This window comes from Castor canadensis, chromosome X, assembly GCF_047511655.1.
Source record: "Castor canadensis chromosome X, mCasCan1.hap1v2, whole genome shotgun sequence".
Taxonomy (NCBI): domain Eukaryota; kingdom Metazoa; phylum Chordata; class Mammalia; order Rodentia; family Castoridae; genus Castor; species Castor canadensis.
This window is the reverse complement of record NC_133405.1, coordinates 92413661-92434098: the sequence shown is the minus strand read 5'-3', so window position 1 is coordinate 92434098 and position 20438 is coordinate 92413661. Positions and strand designations below refer to the sequence as shown.

Sequence of the window (20438 nt, the reverse complement as noted above, 5' to 3'; positions counted from 1 at the left end):
CGAGCCAAACCACACCCTGGTCAACATACTGTTCTAATCAGGATATCCACCATCTATCAAAGGGACCAAGGACCACCCATCCCACTCCCTCACCCATGTTCCTACAAACCCCACCTTAAAAAAAAATTACACCAAGGTACCAATACTGTGTATGGTATCTGGTCCTTTCCTCTTTTGAAAAGTAAGTAAAACTTTGTCTCTGCTTATGAAATCTTTCATACTCTCACCAGTCACACAACTGGGACCTAACACTGCCCTGCTTGTAATGTCTTAGGCCACTGTGGATAGTAGCAAACACCTCCACCATTTTCTTTGCTTGAACTTTCTTTCAAGTATAACTTCTTTCTTGGTTTCAGCTTTTTTTACTTCTTTCTTCCTCTAGATTGATCAGCTTCTTATTTGAAAAGTCTTTAGCCTCAATGCCAAAAAGTTCATGAATATCCTCTTTATCAATATTCAATTCTGTTTCCCAAATACTAGTAATCTTTTTGTTTACTACTTCATCAACAGCAGAATCTTTATTAAAGCCTTTGATGTATTCATCTATATCTTTAAGATTTTCTTCCAAATTCTGTTCGCGCATTTGCAATGTAACTTCTTCTCATACTGCAGCAATGTTCCAGATAGCATTTAAATGTTAAACTCCTTTCCAAAACTCTCAGAGCATTCAGCCAGATTCAATCATTTCAACAGCCTGTGCAAACATTAAATAGTGTGCTATGAACACAGCTATCGCACCTTGGCCCACTGGTTGAATGAGTGTGGATGTGTTTAGTGGCAAATGCACCACCTTTATACAGGATATATGTAACTGATGTGCTGTGGTTGCCCTGGAGCATTGTATAAGATCAGAAGAATCTTGAGTGGGATGCTGTTTTGTCTGCAGAATGCTGATGTCATCCAGGCTCTTGTGTTATGGTGATAATAAATGGGAGCATTTGCTTGCTCACATTCCCGAATGCTCTAGAGCTCTGAGTAGTAGATTAGGAAAGACTTTAATTTGAGTCCTGAGACATTTCTCCCCTGAAGCAGTGCTGCACTGTCTTTGAATGTCTTGAATCCTGGCATTGTCTTGGACTCTTGATGAATGTATGAACACTCTAGCGTAAGCTTCCAGAACGAGGTCATTTTATTGACATTAATATTGTTCTGGCAACTATTTCTCCTCCACAATTATTCTATGCAGCTGTTCCTTAAAAGCTTCAGTACCTTTAGTATTGGCACTTGTTGCCTTGCCACTGACCTTCGCTTTATGAAAATTAAAATGACTTTTGGGGAGAAATGAACCAAGCCTTGTATGCACATATGAATAATAAAAGAAAAATGAAAAAAAAATGACTTTTGAAGTGTTGGAACCACTTGTGACTTGCTATAAATATTTGCATATGCATTGGATTATAAGTATGCTCTTTAAGCATATTGAAAAGACTTGCTTTTATCTAAACTGTTGATGTCAGGCTAAGTGATATGCTCATCTGTATCTGGTCTCCTATCCACATGACAAGAAATTTTTCCATGTCAAAGATATGATGATGGTTCAGCAACACCACCAACAACAGGTGTTGGCGAGGATGCGGGGAAAAAGGAACCCTCTTACACTGTTGGTGGGAATGTAGACTAGTACAACCACTCTGGAAAAAAATTTGGAGGCTACTTAAAAAGCTGGACATCGATCTACCATTTGATCCAGCAATACCACTCTTGGGGATATACCCAAAAGACTGTTACTCCAGAGGCACCTGCACATCCATGTTTATTGCGGCACTATTCACAATAGCCAAGTTATGGAAACAGCCAAGATGCCCCAGCACTGACGAATGGATTAAGAAAATGTGGTATCTATACACAATGGAATTTTATGCAGCCATGAAGAAGAACGAAATGTTATCATTCGCTGGTAAATGGATGGAATTGGAGAACATCATTCTGAGTGAGGTTAGCCTGGCTCAAAAGACCAAAAATCGTATGTTCTCCCTCATATGTGGACATTAGATCAAGGGCAAACACAACAAGGGGATTGGACTATGAGCACATGATAAAAGCGAGAGCACACAAGGGAGGGGTGAGGATAGGTAAGACACCTAAAAAACTAGCTAGCATTCGTTGCCCTTAATGCAGAGAAACTAAAGCAGGTACCTTAAAGCAACTGAGGCCAATAGGAGAAGGGGACCAGGAACTAGAGAAAAGGTTAGATCAAAAAGAATTAACCTAGAAGGTAACACCCGTGCACAGGAAATCAATGTGAGTCAATGCCCTGTATAGCTATCCTTATCTCAACCAGCAAAACCCCTTGTTCCTTCCTATTATTGCTTATACTCTCTCTACAACAAAATTAGAGATAAGGGCAAAATAGTTTCTGCTGGGTATTGAGGGGGGGAGCGGGAGGGGGTGGAGTGGGTGGTAAGGGAGGGGGTGGGGGCAGGGGGGAGAAATGAACCAAGCCTTGTATGCACATATGACTAATAAAAGAAAAATGGAAAAAAAAAAAAGATATGATGATGGTGAATTTAACTAATAATGATGAGTTCACTGCATCACATTCATAGAAGAATTCATGCCTTATCCTTTAAGATGGTAGCAATCATCAATTGCAGAAGTCCTAACTCGCACGACATAGCCATTCCTGGCTTGTCACCCTTGTGCTGGCCAATTATCTTGAGTTTCTTCTCAAGAGTAATTGCCTTCCTCTTCTTTCACCAAAATCAGGAGAAAAAAAGTGGGCCTTTTCTAGACATAATGGGATGAGAAAACACAAAACACAATATTCCAAAATGCTAACAACACAATGTGCTGTGGGGCATCAGTTGTTTACTCATGTGACTGTGTAGCTGACTGGGAGCAGCCCATCACTAGTCCAGATCAAAATTCAAAATTCAGGGATGGGGTGTAGCTCAGTGGTACAGTACTGCTTCCCTACCATGTGCAAGTCCCCAGTTTCAATTCCCAGCACCACAAAAAAAAATCCAAAATTCAAAACATGGTTTCTACTGAGTGCCTATTGCTTTTGCACCATCATAAAGTCAAAAAAATCCTAAGATATTAAAGGGTAACTGCCAGTGTTCCTTTCTTTTTCATTTCTTTGCCTCTCCTCTTCTCTCCCCTCTAATTCTCTTAGTTCTCTCTCTCTCTCTCTCTCTCTCTCTCTCTCTCTCTCTCATCTCTCTCATGCTGGGGATTGAACCTAGGGCCGTGAGCCCCCTAGACCCATCCTTCCTTTTTTCTTTAATTTTGCTTTCAGACCCAGTCATTTGTTTATCTGACAAACTCCTCTATATCTTGTTTGTGAGGTTAATCATAGTGAAAGTTAGGCAATCAAGTAATTCCATATCTGGCAAAATCATCCAGTGTTCAACAATTCTTATCTACTTTCACTTCTGCTAAATTCAATATCTATCCCAGGTATAACTCTATTATTAGCTTGCCTGATTCCCTGTAATAGGACTTATGGCTCCTGTTTCCTTTTCTTGAAGTCCTAACCCCATAGATGTCCTGAGCATGTATTTATAAGAAAATGCCATATTTTCTTCCCCACCCGTAATTGTGCTACCTTGAAACTCATGCATGATATATTTCATAATTATCTTCTTAGTCTTCTTTTCATAAATCTGTCCACATTTTATGTACCCACTCAATATGGTGGTGTGTAGTAATTTCCTACTGCTGTTGTAACAAATTACCACAAATTTAGAAGCTTAAGAATACAAATTCGTTTTTTCACTGTTCTGTATGTCAACAGACTGGTTTGGCTTAACTGTTTTCTCTGCTCTGAATTTCCCAAGACCATAATCAAGGTATCACCTGTTATTCAGAGGCTCTGGAAAGAAGCCACTTTCGATCTCATTTGGGTTGTTGTTCAAATCCAGCTTTTTATGCTAATAGAACTGAGACCCTGTTACCTTACTGGCCGTCAGCTGGGGTCCACCCTTGACTCCTACAGGCCTCTCTTCCACCTTTGCATGTGGCCTGTACCTTTTACACTTGGAATTTCTCTGACTTTTTGTGCCACATCTCTCTTTTTGTCAGCAGGGTAGGTTCTCTGCTTTTAAGGACCCTTATCCTGGATAATCATCCCCCTATCTTAAAGTCCATACCCTTCAAAACATCTGCAAAATCCCTTTTGTCATATGTCATATTCCAAGGTTCTAAGAACTTGACTGTGAGCATCTTAGGGGGAATGTGGCCTGCCATGTGTTTTTTTTCCCAATCATTCTAAATGTGGACTCAAAGTACACCTTTAGGAAGCAACTGCTCAAAAGCATTGCAGATCTGGACTCTGACCAAGACTCATTCAAGTGCTTTTGTCCTTCTCTCCCCACCTTTTCTTGGTCCCTTTGGGACTCTAACAGTCTCCTATGAGCAAGTAATAATTAAAATAGCTCCTTGTTTTCTAGTTATAGTTTTAAGAACCTTTAGACCTTGGGTGTATCTTCTTTTCCCTTTTATCTCTGTAGAGCTTATTCTCCAAGATCACATTTTAAATTACAAAACCCCCTCTTGTTGGACAACTTAAACAGTTTATCTTCCTGTATTTTTCCTTTCATTCTGCCACTGTTCTTTTTTAACAGTAAGACCGAAGCTTATTTTTTAATTTGTTGTGACATTTTATTATGGGAAACTTGAAACACACACAAAGTTAGGGAGGATATCATAACGAAACACATGAGTAGCATAATGAATCAGTTAGTTGGTTCCAATAATCATCAACACTTTGCCAGGTTTTTTTTTTTCAGTACTGGGGTTTGAACTCAGGGCCTCACACTTGGTAGGCAGGTGGTCTACCACTTGAGCCACTCTGCCAGTTCACTTTGCCTGTTTTAATTCATCTATTCATACATTTTTTTCCTGTGGTAGTGGGGATTGAATTTAGGGCCTCACACTTGCTAAACAAGCATTCTACCACTTAAACCATGCCCCAGTCCTTTTGTTTTGGGTTTGTTGTTCAGATAGGGTCTTGCAGTTTTGATGATGCTGACCTTTGACCATGATTCTCCTACCTCCACCTTCTGAATAGCTGGGACTACAGACATGTACCATCATGCCTACCCTGAGAAGGTAGTTTTTTTAAAGGTTCTTTTTTTGCTTAGCCTTTGTACTTTTAATGGTTTTATGACTTGCTTCTCCACCTCCATCCAAAAAGATGATATATCCTTTGTGTAATAAGTGTTCTCATTTCACCATCTGTACCTGATAAAAATCACCTGCCTTCCAAACAGTCTTTAATACTCAGAAGTCACTGTCATGGCTTCTGCAACTAATAAATCTAGAGCCAACCTAAGACTATGCAGACTTGGTGGTAGGGTAGTGAGTCTAGGAACCTGTGGATGTACCACAAAGATTCAAAAAGACAGCTTCATAACAGTTTATGTGTGTGTGTGTGCTTTCTTCATGAATGGGCTGGGTGGGGTTATAGCTCAGTGGTAGAGAACAAGGCTAGATTCCAAGCCTAGCACTGAAAAAAAAGGCTACAATTCAGAACAAGATAGAGCAACAGCACTGGCAGAATACTACCTACTAAAATGTAGAAGATATAATCTTGCTCTTTAGTACTTTGTGATTCACATGGAATCTGGCTACTTTTGCAGTTTAAAGTCCCAGCCTATAATGCTGGCTGAGAAATAGAGGGAGAGAAACAAAATATTATTCAGTCCTCTGATGGTAAAGAGGAAGAGGCCTGCATTTCTTCTTTTTTTTTCTTTTTCTTGGTGGTACTCCAGTTTGAACTCAGGGCCTTGCACTTGCTAAATTCTACCACTTGAGCCATGCCACCAGTCCATTTTGCTTTAGGTAATTTTTCAGATAGGGTCTCAAATATTTTGGCCTGAGGCTGGCCTGCGACTGCAACCCTCCTACTTATAATCTCCTGAGTAGCTGGGATCACAGGTACGCACCACCATACCTGGCTTGTTGAGATGGTGGTCTCAATAACTTTTTGCCCTAGCTGGCCTCAAGCATTGATTCTTCTGATCTGTACCTCACTGAGTACCTAGCATAAGTTACCATGCCTAGGCAGCTCTATTTTGAGGTAAACCATAGTCACTAATACAATATTATTTTCTTGATAATGTAATCCCTGCCTCAGTCTCAAAAGCATGCAGTCTTTCCTGATTAGGGTTCATATGGCCCTGGCTGCTTTTAGATACTAGCCACAGTGCACAGTGTAAGGTCAAAAACCTTGACAAGCCTGTGCTTTCCAAGAATGCTGTCTATTGAAAACAGTTCTTAGCTGGGTACAGTGGTGCATACCTGTAGTCCCAGCTAGTCAAGGGGCTATGGCTGGAGTATCACTTGAGTCCTGAACTTTGAGGCCAGCCTAGCCAAGAGAATGAGACCCTGTATCAAAAAAGACAGCTAAAGTCGGGCACCAGTGGCTCATGCCTGTAATCGTAGTTACTCAGGAGGCAGAGATCAAGAGGATAGCAGCTCCAAGCCAGCCCAGGCAAATAGTTCTCAAAACCCTATCTCAAAAAATACCTAACACAGCCAGGTACTGGTGGCTCGTGCCTGTATTCCTAGCTACTCAGGAGGCAGAGATGAGGAGGATCATGGTTTGAAGCCAGCCCCCGGCAAATAGTTTGTGAGACCCTATCTTGAAAAAACCCATTGCCAAAAAAAAGGGCTGGTGGAGTGGCTTAAGGTGTAGGCCACCTTAAGTACTTAAGAACTTAAGTTCAAACTCCAGTACCACAGAAAAAGAAAAAAATTCCCAACACAAAAAAGGGCTGGCTGAGTGGCTGAGTGGCTCAAGTGCCTGCTTAGCAAGTGTGAGGCCATGAGCTCAAATCCTAGTACTGCAAAAAAAAAAAAAAATCAGTTATGTGCCTGTGGATGTCAATCATCATATAAACTACTGCAAACTCTCAAAATCAAAGATGTGCATAGCCAGTGCTTTCCAAGATGCCTGCCCTTATTTCTTTTAAAAGTCAGCCATAACATCTATGCATACAACCCACAGCTCCCACAATGAAAAGTGTCTCCTTCGAATGCTAGTTATTGGATCCATTTCTCAAGGTTTCTCTACTACTTACTGTAGAGGTCCCTCTGAATGTCATAGAAACAACCCAGCTCTTTCCCCTGAATTCTGAACTAAGTAAGGAATAGACACGGAAGTCACAGAGCCAGAATATTGAGATGTATTGTTGACAAGACTGATTTAGAGAATAGGTTTGTGGCCTGTGGCCTGAATCAGGTTTCCAAGTCCTTTATCCCAGGGCTGTACTTCTGTACTCTTTTAAGGGGACTGATGGGTCTGTACAGCAGACAATCACAGAAAGGATGCACAGGCCTCCTTGCCCTCCTAGGCTGACCACAGAAAGGGGCAGAGAGGAGAACACAAGTTTGCTATGGGCAAGGGGGCTCATGAGCAAGAAGCACTCAGCTATATTTTGGAGTCTCACCAATCAAGTGCCTGTAGAGAGGAGGTGGAGAGTGAAAGCAGATGGGAAGGGGTTACAAGACAGATCTCTTCCCAGCACTTCTGAAATGGCAGAAGTTTCTATTTCAGGGACAGGTGGGAATACAAGAAATGAAACATCAGTTAACTGGTGGATGCGATCAATGGAAAGAACCAAACGAAGGACCCCTTCCTCAAGAGGCCATGGATTTCTCCAGGGGCTGGCCTTATGTTCCACTACATGTCTAGAACTAACTGGAAAAGAATAATAGGTAGAACTGGGTGCTCTAATACCCAGCAGAGACAGTGGATCCAACTGGTTTTGCTCCATGAATACATCTTAAGAGTCCTGCCTGACTATGGTGGCCACCCATCTGGGAGGGAAAAAGCTTTAGAGTGATTTAAGTCCAGTTACTGTTAGTTTTTTGTTTTTGTTGGCCTCAGATAGCAGAGGACATCAAGTCCAAATGCAAGAGAGAAGAGAAGAGAGCTTAAAACAGATCTTGCACATTGGTAGCCTGCTGAACAGATCCAATCCACAAAAGTGTTTGATTTGGCCAGTAAAAATTTTCAAAAATATTTTTTTAATTATTTAAAATTTAATAAATTATTTATCAACATATAAAAATTGGTGGAGTTCCTATAAAAACCCGGATTTTATGGCTTCCATGGGACAGTTTAAAGATTTTGGCCTCACGAATGTACCTTTCTGTATGGAAAAATGAACTGGATGGTGTAGCCACTGCTTCTTTTACGACAGGATGCAGTCCCCACCTAAGCTTTTGTGTTACCTGGTAGGTCCCTGCCTGCATTTGAGTTTGTGATCTCCAAATTAAATTGACCAGGACCAGAGATTGTTTGTGATCTAAAAGAAATGCAAATCATCCATCTCCATGAGTGTTTAATCATGTCAGAGCAAGGATTTGGCAATGTGAAGAGTGCCAGGGAGGTATGTGCCAAGAAGCTGACCAGTCACGGGGGTGGGGAAGAATAAGGAGACATCTGTTTCTGTGACAAGGATGGGAAAATTGTTATGAAAAGCAGGAGAAAAGGGCCACAGCTCATAGTGCTGCTAGGCTGTAGCAGGTGACTGCAGGAGTCAATTACAGCAAAGTGTTGCTAGGGCAACTCAGGCTCCCTGCACAGCCTGGAGGGCCTCCGGCCTTCTCTCTGCTAAGGCAGCTGATTTAGGAGCCAGAGCTCTGAGGTCAGGAAAGCTGATGAGGAAAAAAATAAGGCTGGGGAAGCATTGTACTGGGTTAGGGCTCAAGGCACTATGGCATCCTACACAAGGCTACTGGTGGCCACTCTGAAGCCTCTGAAATTGGCAATCATTAATCTCACCCCTTAGAACATTTCTTTCCAAACTGCAGGTCATAATGCATTGGTGGGCTGTGAGGTTAATTTGATGGGACAAAATAAAGATTTTTAAAAAGGAATAGAGGTTTGGAGGCTTGGCTCAAGCGGTAGAGTGCCTGCCTAGCTAGTGTGAGGCAAACCCCAGTACTGCCCCCCACAAGAAAAAAGAGGATAGAAAATGAAATAAGAGAACTAGATTTTTTTTTTTTTGCAGTGCTGGGGATTGAACCCAGGGCCTTGCAAATGGTAGGCAAACATAGAAATTTTTAATGGGGTGCATACACAGTAAAGATAAGTACTGTTTTGTGAAACCGTTAGTTTTGGATGTGTGTGTGTGCACAAACACATGTACTGAGTTGTGATGTCAAATGTTTCTTATTCTGTGAATTGAGCTCAAAAATAAGCTGTTGCCATAGGCCACAGAGTCAATTACCATGGCCAACTGACTGGCTGTGCCTAATTTGGCATGTATAGTGGGGTTTTCTTGTTGTTCTTTTGTTTTTGCTTTTGCTGATGTGAGCAGGATGGGCAGATGTAGACCAATTATAGCTTGCTAAAAAGCAACTCTCTGGCTCTGTGGTACCAGAAAAAAAAAACATGGGTAATGTTGGACCAGCTGGGAAACAGGATTCAGGTGTGGCTTTTCAGACAGGCGCAACTCCACCTGACTGCTTCAGACTCTACCCACTCAGAGAAATAGAACTGTAGATGAATGTTCAAATAAAGTCAAAAGGAGAGCCTGCTCCTCAGTGCTCACCCTAAATTCATTCTTGTCTGGAATTGGTCAGAATTTCTTGAAACAACATCATCCCCACTGCTTTGTGGTTGTGGTTGTTATTGTTGTCTTGCATGGCCCACACTGTTAATGCCCTTAGCCAAGAGCCACCCCTTACTTTCTTCTTCCCTTATAGAGACCTGATTTTTGTTCTCATACAGGGTAATCCTGTGTATGAAGAGAACTGGACTTCTCTAATGAAGATCTACAAAACACAAGTCTCAAATTTTTCTTAGAGTCAAAAGACACAACAATTACTTAGTCCATTTGATTCCAAATGCATATTCTCAATTTCTGTACTTAGCTTATCACAGCCTGATAACCACCAGGCCAGGGAGCACACTATGGGTGGTGCTGGTCTGAGCTACCTAATCATGGCAATTCTATTTCTCTTGTCCAGTGATTGGTTTAGGTGTGAACATGATTGATTTCTAGTCAATAAGAGGGGATATCTACTAGGAGCATAGGTAAAAGTTTCTCTTAGTCTCAATAAGGAACACATGATAATTATATCCTTTCTTCCAGTCAGTCTCTTGATGTTATTGTATGCCCATAGGGTGCCCGAATGGCTGTGACCATTTGTGATCATAAAGTGAAGGACCAACAGGCGAGGCCCTGAGTTTGATCCCAGCACCACCACAACGAATTCTTAGATGACATGATCATACACTGCAAAAATGATAAACCAATAATAAAGATTTAAAGTAATAAATACTACAAAGTTATTAAGAACTTATCTGTGTGCCAGGGACTATTCCAATAAATGTATATGAAAGAACTCATCCAGGACTGGGGATGTAGTTCAGTGGTAGAGCACTTGCCTAGCATGTGTGAGGTCCTGGACTGAAAAAAAAAAGAGAATGTCACAAGTACATTTGGTTTACAAAAATCTGCATTATAATACATATGTGTATAAGTGCATAGATAGAAAAAGATCTAGAAGAATACAGAGTCACAGTTGTTACTCTATTTGAATAATTTATGAGTTTATCTGCAATTATATAATCAGTTTTATATTTATGTATCAGAAATGACAGCATGAATATTAGAAAAGGCAAAAGAAACTTTAAATAGGATAAAGGGTAAAAGATAACACTACCAAGAATATCTCATCATAAACATACATATCAGACATACAAACATACAAAATGTAAACAAAACAGTTAGAAAAGCAGGTAAGTTGTACCCTATGAGGCTGTTTTTTGAATAACTGTGAAAACTTTGCAAAGATTATTCATGTACTGAGTCACAAAAGAAGGCACAATACATTTCCAATAGTAGAAATCATAAAAGTCAAGTCACATCATCAGACCACAGTGCAATAAAATTAACCTATAACCATATAAACATCCAAAAAAGAAAAAGCATTGAGTCACCTAAAAATAAAATAACACTTCTAAATACATTATGGTCAAAGAAGAAATCAAAACTGAAATTATAAATTAGATAGTCATAAGAATAAGATCACTTAAGGTCAAACATGGAAAAAATTATAATCTTAAATACCTGTAGGAAACCTCCTGGTTCTCACTACAGGCTGTGTTCTTACACTGATAAAGAGGAGGGAAAGTAAATCTATCCCATATACACTTCAACCCAGGACCTATGTCTGGTCTGTATTGTGGGTGGGAAGACATGGGGTGGGAGAAAAAAATACTTTTAGGAATAAAAAAGAAAGACTGAAAATAAATCAACCATTTAACATGAGCAGTCACAAAAACATCAAAGTAAACTTAGAGGAAACTGGAGAGAGTGAATAGAAAGAAAATGGTGAAATAGGAAAATAAATCCAAGAAGTAATTCTTTGAAAATATCAACAAAATAGAGAAACTTCCAGAGTCTAGTTAAATAAGAAATACATCAGAAAATAAGATGGTTTGATTAATGGATAGATAGAAGATAGATGGATAGAAGATAGATAAAGCAAGTAAAGTAAAACATGGTCAAATCTATGTGGTGGTTATGCAGTAGTAAAATTTTTTCCATTTTGTTGTGTGTTTGAAAATGTTTATAATATGGGGGGAGGAAGGATAAAGAAAAATGATGGACAGGGTAAATTCAACTATGCTATATTGTAAGAACTTTTGTAAATGTCACAGTGTACCCTCAGTACAACAATAATGTAAAAGAAACTGGGCACTGATGGCTCATGCCTGTGAACATAGTTACTCTGGAGGCAGAGATCAGGAGGCTCACAGTTCAAAGCCAGCAAGAGGCAGAGATCAGGAGGATCATGGTTCAAAGCCAGTCGGAGCAAATAATTCACGAGACTCTATCTCGAAAAAATCCAGCACAAAAAAGAGCTGGTGGAGTGGTTCAAGGTGTGGACCCTGAGTTCAAACCCCAGTACTGCAAATAATAATAATAGTAATAATAATAATAATAAAGAAAATGTTCATAATAAAATAGATTGTGATCTCTCATCATATAGAACATCAATTTTAGAAACATTGTACTAGTTGGGCATCAGTGGCTCATGCCTGTAATTCTAGCTCTTCAGGGGACAGAGATCAGGAGGATTGAATTTTGAAGCCAGCCTGAGGAAATAGTTCATGAGACCCTATCTTGAAAATACCCAACACAAAAAAAGGCTGCGGAGTGACTCAAGTGGTGGAGTGCCTGTGAAGCAAGTATGAGGCCCTGAGTTCAAACCCCAGTACTGCCAAAAAGAAAAAGAAACATTGTACTAGAAGTTTCACTCAAACTAGGGGAAAGACAAAGATGCCCATTGTTGCCCTTACTATTGAACATTTTTCTAGTTCAGTAAAAAAAAAAAAAAACCCATATCCCAGCTATTCAGGAGTCAGAGATAGGAGGATCGTTGTTCAAGGCTGGCCCCACCAAAAGTTAGTGCAAACCCATCTCAACAAATAAGCTTGGTATGGTGGTACATGCCTGTAATCCCAGCTACACAGAGGCTGTAGGTAGGAGGATTGTGGTCCAAGGCTGGAAGGGAAAAAATGAGACCCTGTCTGAAAGACAAGCTAAAAGCATAAGGACTGGGGGGCATGGCTCAACTAGTGTTAGAGCACTTGCTTAACAAGTGCAAGACCCTGAGTTCCATCCCAGTAACAAAATAATAATAGCATGCATATATGAATTACGTAAATGCATATATCAATTATATAAATGCATATATGATTTATAAATATATATATATATATTGTTATTTGCAGATGGTATTGTTATCTACCTGGAAAACCAAAGAGAATGAATAGACAAACTAGTAGAACTGATACGAAAGGTAAGTTGGGTGGTCAGTTACAAAATGATTTCCCACTATGCACAGAAAACATTGAGGGCCATTTCTGAGTAGGAGGGAGAGTGATGAAAGGTGGTTTCATGTTTTGTTGCAGGTACAGTGTTTCTGTGATGTTGGAATCTTTCACAACCAGAATGTATTCATGTAGTTGTTTGAAAAAGGGAAAATAAAACTGTAGTAGGCAGAATCCTAAAGTGACCCCCCCCCAGATATCCCACCCTAATTTCCAGGACTGTGAATATGTTGACATATGACGCCTGTGAGTATGCACATTATCTGGCAAAAAAGATTTTCCAATGTAATTAAGGTTACTAACGGGTTCCGTTTAAAATCAGGAGATTATTCAGGATTGTCCCAATAGTCTGCATGAGCCTTTTAAAAGCAGGGAGTTTTCTCAGGCTAGTAGCAAAAGGAGAAGTAAGTCCTAGATTCAAAGCAAGAGAAAGAGTCAATGTGCTTGAAGATGGAAGTGCTACGTGAGAAAAAAAAAAATGTGGGAAGCCTCTAGCAGCAGAGTGGAGCCACCCATCTGACAGCCAGCAAGGAAGTGGGGGACCTCAGTCTTAAAACAGCAAGAAACTACAGTCTACCAACAACCTTTCTCCAATAGGCTTGGAATTAGATTCATTTCCAGAACTTTCGGATAAGACCCTACTTTGGTGACATCTAGATTTTGGCATTGTGGGACCCTAAGCAGAGAACTCAGACAAATGCATCAGACTTCTGACCTACACAACTGTGGACTAATAAATGGGTGTTATTTTAAGCTGCTTCATTTGTGCTGATTTGTTATGCAACAACAGAAAGCATACAAAATACATTATATCAGCAAAACAACAAGATGTGGAGCCCATCAAATTTTCAAAGGTTCAAAACCAGTTAATGGAGTGGGATGGGGAAATGACAAACCCATATGCCCCATGGGACAGTAAATTGGTAAAAATCATTCTCAATGTAAATTAGGCAATACCTTCCTGTCTTTCTCTTAATGTGGATATACTTTGACTTACTGAAATTTATTGTAGTTAAATAATCATAGTGGCAAGCAAGAATTTTCTAAATGTCCTTCACAGAGTTGCTTACAACAGTACACTGTTAGAAACAGCATAAATGCATGGCAAGAGGAGACTTGTCTGTTAAATATAATATGTTACATTAATTTGATGAAATAATTATATAATCGAAAGCCCAATAGCAACAGGTGCAGGTGGCTCACACCTGTAATCCTAGCTACTCAGGAGGCAGAGATCAGGAGTATCGCAGTTTAAAGCCAGCTGGGGCAAATAGTTTGTGAGACCCTATCTCGAAAAACATTCTTCACAAAAAAGGGCTGGTAGATGGAGTGACTCAAGGTGTAGGTCCTGTGTTCAAACTCCAGTACCGGAAAAAAAAAAAAAGCCCAATAAGAATTTTAAAAGTTTTTGATGGGACTGGGCTCAGGGCTTCATGCTTGCAAAGCAGGTGCTTGAGCCACACCTCCAGTCCCCTATAGGAAATTCTAGTAGAACTCAACAAGCTAATTTTAAGACCCATCTGCAAAAGAAAATGTGTGAGGATAATCAAGCCATTTTGGGAGAAAAAGATGTGCTTTCCCCAAAAGATACGAAAATATAATTCAAGGCTTAAGTGCTTAAAGTAGTTTGATATTAAATGTTGTAATATCAATCTAATATCAATCCTCAAACTATCCAGAAAACTCTAGAGCAGTGAATGTTTCAAACTCATTCTTCTAGGTTAGCATTACACATTTGGTAACTAGACAAGGACACATGAAAGAAGAAAGAAAGAGAGAGAGAGAGAGAGAGAGAGAGAGAGAGAGAGAGAGAGAGAGAGAGAGAGAAAGAAAGAAAGAAAGAAAGAAAGAAAACTACCAGCCAATACCCTGATGAACAAAGATGAAAAAATTCTCAACAAAATACTAGCACATTCAATTCAACAGCACATATAGAAGATCACTCTTATATTCTAGGAATGTAAAGATAGTATACCATACACAAATAAATAGATGTGACACATCATATTAACAGAAAGGACAAAAACAATAAGATCATTTTAATAGACATAAAAGAACCATTTGACTAAATTTAACATCCCTTCACGATGAAGAAACTCTCAAATATTACCTATAAGAATTATGTACCTCAACGCAAGAAAGGCTGTATATGACAAACCCACAGCCAGTATCATACTGAACAGGGAAAGCTGAAAGCTTTCTCTCTGGAACAAGACAAGAATGCCCACTTTCGCTACTTTTATTCAATACAGTACTGAAAGCACTATCAAAAGAAGACATCCAAATTGGAAAAGAAGTCCTTTTGTTCCTGTGTTGAAGACAACATGATCTTATATGTAGAAAACCCTAAGGACTGCTGATATGGGTGAAGGTATAGAGCGCCTGCCTACAAGTATGAGGCTCTGAGTTCAAACACTAGTACCATCGTTTTTTTGTTTTGTTTTAAAATTTAATTTTATTATTTTTTGTGCAGGGGGTATATTGTGACCTTTACAAAAGTTCTTACAATATATCATAGTTGAATTCACCCCCTCCATCATTCTCCTTCTAGTACCATTGTTTAAAAAAAAACCCTAAAGATACCACCAAAAACAGAGGTCACAATTTGCTAAACAATCCCATTTACTGTAATGAAACAGTCCACAATACAAATAAACACTGTCTAATAAATGAATTCAGTAAATGTTCAGGATGCAGTCAACATACAAAAGTATAGCATTTCTATATGCTAATTGTGAACTCTCTGAAAGATAAATCAGGAAAACAATCCAATTTACAATAATTACAAAAAATTAAAAAGAAAATGTCTAGAAATAAATTTAAAGATGTAGGTAAAGATCTCTATGCCAAAAACCATAAAACATTGATGAAAGAAATTGAAGGAAATATAAATAAATTGTAAGATATCTTGTGTTCATGAATTGGAAGAATTAATATTATTAAAATGTCCTTGCAATCCCTATTAACATTCTTCACAGAAATTGAAGAAACTATTCTAAAATTCATATGGAACCACAAAAGACCCTTAATAGCCAAAGCAATCTTGAGCAAAGAGAGCAAAGTTGTAGGCGTCCCACCACCTGACTTCAAAAAATACTGCAAGTTCGTGGTAACCAAACCATCAAAGTACTGCCATAAAAACAGACATAAAGACCAATAGAATAAAAGAGAGAGCACAAAACAAATCCATGCATAAATAGTCAGCTCATTTTTGACAAAGGTGCCAAGAATACACACTGGGGGAAGGATAGTCTTTTCAATAAATGGCACTGAGAATATTGGCTATTCATATGCAGAAGAATGAGACTCCATCCCCACTTCTCACCACATATGAAAATCAACTCACAGTGGGTATGCCTAACAAGTGCAAGGCCCTGAGTTCAAACCCCAGTACCACAAAAAAAAAAATACAAACAAATAAACCCAAATGGATCAAAGATTTAGATGTAAGACCCAAAACTATGAAACTGCTAGGAGAAAATATAAGGGAACTACTACATGCCTTTAGTCTGGACAAGGATTTTTAGACAAGACCTTAATAGCATAGGAAGCAGACATTCACTTCCATGTTTATTGCAGCTCTATTCACAATGACCAAGATATGGAAGCAACCTCAGTGTGCATCAATGGGTGAGGAAAATGAGGTATATGCACACTGGAATACTATTCTTCCATAAAAGGACAAAATATTGGCATTTGAAATAATTTGGGTGCACCTGGAGGACATTATGTTATGTGCAGTAAGTCAGATATAGAAAGATAAATGCCTCATTTGTCTCATATGTGATTTCACTCATATGTGGAATCTAAAAATTTAACCCCGTACAAGTAGTGGTAGAATAGTGGTTACCAGAGGCTGGGAGCAGAAAGAGGCTGGGTTAACAGCACAGAGTTAGATAGAAGGAACAGATTCTGGTGTTCTATTGTACAGTAGGGTGACTATAGATAACACTAACATCTTTCAAAGTAGCTGGAAGACAGGTTTTTCAATTTTATCGCTACTAAGAAATAATAAATGTGTGAGGTGATGGATACGCCAATTACCCTGATGTGATCATTATACATTGTATGTACATATGAAATAATTACATTCCGTCCCATAAATATGTACAAAATATATCGAAGTAGTTCGGTGTTGATGCTGGTATGGATTTTAACTCTTGAATAGATGTTTACGTTCAAACACATGCATATACTTAGGGTTTGAACTCAGGTCTCATGCTTGCTAGGCAGGCGCTCTACCATTCGAGCCATGCTCCCAGCCCTTTTTGCTTTTAGTTATTTTTCAGATAACTAAAAGTGTTTTCCCCACCCTTTTCCCTCCCCACTCTGGGCTGTCTTGGACTGTGAACTTCCAATTTATGCCTCCTGAGGAGCTGGGATGACACCCAGTTATTGGTTGAGATGGGGTCTTGGTAACTTTCTGTCCTGGTTGGCCTTGAACCACTCTTGATCTCTGCCTCCTGAGTATCTGGGGTTACAGACTTGAGGCACTATGCCTGGTTGATGTTTTTTAAACTTTTTTGTGGTACTGAAGATCAAACCCAAGGCCTTGTACATGCTAAGCATGCTCGCTACCACCAAGTCCCAATTTTTTTTTCTGTGTTAGGTATTAAACCCAAGGCTTCATTCATGCTAGTCAAGTGCTTTACTATTGAACTACACACCCAGGAATTTGGTCTTTGATGTTTAAGGCCCTAATAAGTAATTAGTATTATAATGAAGTAATATTAATCTATTGGAGATAATCTTACAAGAATATATAATGATTTAGAAAAATGTTCATCAACAAAAATTCCAGGTGAATTAAAGAACAATCCATAAAACTTTCTAGCATATTACCTGGAAATACAGAACAGTGTTTCTAATCTTGTAGTAGAAAGTCCTTTTGCAAGATTCCAAAATACAAAAGTCATAAAGAAAATATAAATAAATGTGTACATATCAATATATATTTAAAACACTGACATCCCCAAAGGACCAGTAAACAAAATTTGAAAATAAGTAAAGTCTACAAACTATTTCCCACCAGTCCTTTACATCACAAAGATTTATATCCCGATTACATAGTTCAATAATAAGACAAACAATCCAATTGTACAATAGATAGAAGATATGCACAAGCAAATCACAAAATAAGACAAACAAATAGCCAAGAAATATAAGAAAATATTCTTTAACTTCACTAATCAGGGAAATATAAGTAATGAGACATTTTCACCTATCACAGTGACAAAATATTAAATGATAGTTTAATATCCAGTGTGGTTAAGAATATAGGAAAGGGAAGCTGGCTGGAAGGAGGCTGGCTGGAGGTGTAGCTCAAGAGGTAAAGTGCCTGCTCTGCAAACATGAAGCCCTGAGTTCAAACCCCAGTCCCAGAAAAAAAAAAAAGGAAATGGGAGAGGATATAAACTGAAATAGCTTTTCAAAAGGGCAATTTGAAATTATGTATTAAAATTTCAAAGTGTGTTTTTGATTTGGCTATTTCATTTCTTTATATTTACCTTACAAATATTTTAGTATATGTATAAATAAGTGTGTACAACACTGCTTAGAAAAAAATGTATTGTAGGAAGAAATGGTCTCTAAACTGAAGAGACCACCCACAGAGTGGGAGAGAATATTTGCCAGCTATACATCAGACAAAGGACTGATAACCAGAATATACAAGGAACTCAAAAAACTAAACTCCTCTAAAATCAATGAACCAATAAAAAAAAGGGGCAAGTGAACTAAACAGAACTTTCTCAAAAGAAGAAATTCAGATGGCCAAAAAACACATGAAAAAATGCTCACCATCTCTAGCCATAAAGGAAATGTAAATCAAAACCACACTAAGATTCCCCCTTACCCCTGTTAGAATAGCTACCATTAAAAACACCACTAATAACAGGTGTTGGCGAGGATGTGGGGAAAAAGGAACCCTCTTACACTGCTGGTGGGAATGCAAGCAAGTGAAACCACTCTGGAAAAAAATTTGGAGGCTTCTTAAAAATCAAAGCATAGATCTTCCATATGATCCAGCAATTCCACTCCTGGGGATATACCCAAAGGAATGCAACACAGGTTACTCCAGAGGCACCTGCACACCCATGTTTATTGCAGCACTATTCACAATAGCTAAGTTATGGAAACAGCCAAGATGCCCCACTACTGACGAATGGATTAAGAAAATGTGGTATTTATACACAATGGAATTTTATGCAGCCATGAAGAAGAATAAAATCTTATCATTTGCAGGTAAATGGATGGAACTGGAGAACATCATTCTGAATGAGGTTAGCCAAGCTCAGAAGACCAAAAATCATATGTTCTTCCTCATATGCCGACTTTAGATCTAGGGCAAATACAGCAATGTGGTTGGACTTGGGTCACATGATGAGGGGACAGCGCTCACGGGAAGTATGGGGATAGGTAAGAAACCCAAAACATGAAAGTATTTGATGTCCCTACTATAGAGGAAGTAATACAGGAACCTTAAAGTGACAGAGCTCAACATGAGAAGGGGATCAGGAACTAGTGAAAAGGTCAGTAAGAGATGAATTAACTTGGGATGTAACACATTTGTACATGGAAGCAATGCTAGGAATCTCTGTGTATAGCTATCCTTACCTCAACTAGCAAAAACACTTTGTCTCTCTTGTGATTGCATTTGTTTTCTCTCCAACAAAATTAGAAATAAGGGCAGAATAGATTCTGCCTGGAAGCGGGGGGTGGGGGATTGGGAGGGGGGAGAATCGGCCCAAACCATGTATGCACATGTGAATAAACAAATATAAATTTAAAAAATGTATTGTAGGACTGGGGATGTAGCTCACTGGTAGAACAATTGCCTAATAACATACAGAACCCCAGGTTTGATGCCCATTGTTGCAAGAAAACAAAGAAAAATTTATTGTAAAAGTAAAAGATTGCCAGGTGCCCATGGTTCGTGCCTGTAATCCTAGCTACTTAGGAGTTAGAGATCAGGAAGATCTCGGTTTGAAGCCAGCCCAGGCAAATAATTTGTAAGACCCTATCTCGAAAAATCCCATCACAAAAAACAGCTAGTGGAGTGGCTCAAGGTATAGGCCCTAAGTTCAAGCCCCAATACCACAAAAAAAAAAAAGAAAATCACGAAAATTGCTCTTTGAAGCTCATCCAGGCAAATGTTTTGCAAGTCCCTATCTTGAAAATACCCAACACACGCGCGCGCGCGCGCGCGCACACACACACACACACACACACACACACACACACACACACGGGGTTGGTGGAGTGACTCAAGTGGTAGAGCACCTGCCTAGCAAGCATGAGGCCCTGAGTTCAAACCTCAATACCATCAAAAAAAAGCAAAAGATTGAAAAAATGTTTATCAACAGGTGAATGGCTAACTATAGTACACTCATTCAATTAAATACTATGCAGTAGGTAAAAATGAATGAGTAGCTTTATATATCCTAACATGGAAAGGTCTTCAAGGCATATAAAGTGAGTAAAGGAATGAACAGAGCAATACATAATATACAATACTATTTACATTTTTGAAAAGTGGACAATCTAAAACAAAGCTATGTGTTTCTATTTATATACGTGAATGTTAGGGAACTTTAAATTTATCGCTTGTTGTTGTTGTTGTTGCAGTTCTAGGGTTTGA

At 39.0% G+C, this 20438-nt stretch overlaps 2 pseudogenes; both read left to right on the top strand.

Moving 5' to 3' along the window:
* LOC141419477 (small ribosomal subunit protein eS25-like) overlaps nt 1-20438 on the top strand; it is a 45278-nt pseudogene that overhangs the window by 23320 nt on the left and 1520 nt on the right.
* On the top strand, nt 11039-11163 carry LOC141420157 (small nucleolar RNA SNORA51; annotated as a pseudogene).